Raw genomic sequence first — 1,432 nt, 5'->3', positions numbered from 1 at the left:
GGGGGCACTTCTGGGTGGGAGAGAGCGGCATTACCGCCCCGCCGCTACCAAGGGTCCGTTCGGAACATTGATGTAAAGGCAGAAACGGAAGGAGATAGATAGAAAAATAAAATCACCGAGGGAGGTGGAAACGGTCAGACTCAAAGCACGCTGTGTCGGCGGCGCGGAGCTGCTATGCGGAATGCCGCTGCCATGCGGAACGCCGCGTGTAGGAAAGGACAGAACGCAGCGCAGCAGCTCCGGCTCACGGAGCTCCCGTCCCGAACCCGACCTTCGCCCAGCCCCAGCCCGCAGTGCTGCCTCGGCCCCCCAGAGGAGACCCCGCGGGGTTCGGAGCTGCGGGAAGGGCGCCGCGTCCCCCCCGGTCCTCTGCACCATTCCCCCGCCGTCAGAAACCTGTGGAGCATCACACACAAAAGCGGCATTACCCGATGCGGCACATGGGGAGGAGGGCGAATTTTCGTTCCAAATGTTACTCCCCAGCCTAAAAAGCCTCGTTTTGCTTTCTCGTGTCTCTAAGCCCCAAATATTAAGATCGGTGAACCTATTTGCACGATCAAAGCGAGCAGCGTTAGCCCCGTGTCTTATAAATAAATTTCAAAGGGATAACAAAAGCCCCTTGAAAGTATGAGCGTCTTTCTGTCTGCTTTGCATGCAGGATTGTGTCAGAACTTCTTTGGATCTGGAAGTTTCTCTCCTCTCACGCATTCATCATTTTGAGGCTGCCTTAAAAACTGCAGAAAAATGTCCCCATATCTTAAAAACCAGCATTGGATGCTCAGAGCTGCTCAAGGCTGAGGAATTTCATTAGCACTCGACACTTTAAAAAACAGTGTCAGGTCAGGACAAACACATTTCCTCTGCTGCAAAAGATAAAATCTCCTTTTTTTTCTTTTTTGAAGTGATGTATGAGAAATATGTCCCAAACTGCATTTGGACATAAAGCAATTCTGCTCTTATGAAGATGTTGACACCCCCTGCTCCTCTCCCTGCGTCTCGCTGACTGTCAGCCCTCCTGTGCCTCCTCCATGCTCCAGCATGTTCCATCGTGTTCCAGCATGTTCCACATGTTCCATGGGTGCAGTGGGGCTGCAGGAGCCGTCAGCCATGGGATGTGTGCAGGGCATCCCATTGGAAGCAAGGTGTTCTCACCCACAGCCCGGAGAGCACCCTGCTCCCCTCAGCCACGGATTTTTAAATCATGATCTGTGATGGAGAAAGGAACATTTCTGAAGCACCATTTGATGGTTTGCTATAGCTGCAGGGCCTGAGAAAACATGTTTATTTACTACTGTGCTGAATTTAATGCAAAAGATTGGTTCGGAGAGCAGAGGAGACAAAATAGGCAGCATTTTCCATAATGTCTGCAAAGTGATTTCAGGCTGACAAAAATGTTTTCTTTCTTTCTCTTCCCTGAGCTTCTTTTTTTTTT

Source organism: Meleagris gallopavo, chromosome 19 (assembly GCF_000146605.3).
Source record: "Meleagris gallopavo isolate NT-WF06-2002-E0010 breed Aviagen turkey brand Nicholas breeding stock chromosome 19, Turkey_5.1, whole genome shotgun sequence".
Lineage (NCBI taxonomy): Eukaryota > Metazoa > Chordata > Aves > Galliformes > Phasianidae > Meleagris > Meleagris gallopavo.
The sequence above is the reverse complement of the archived record's forward strand: the minus strand, read 5'-3'. Positions refer to the sequence as shown.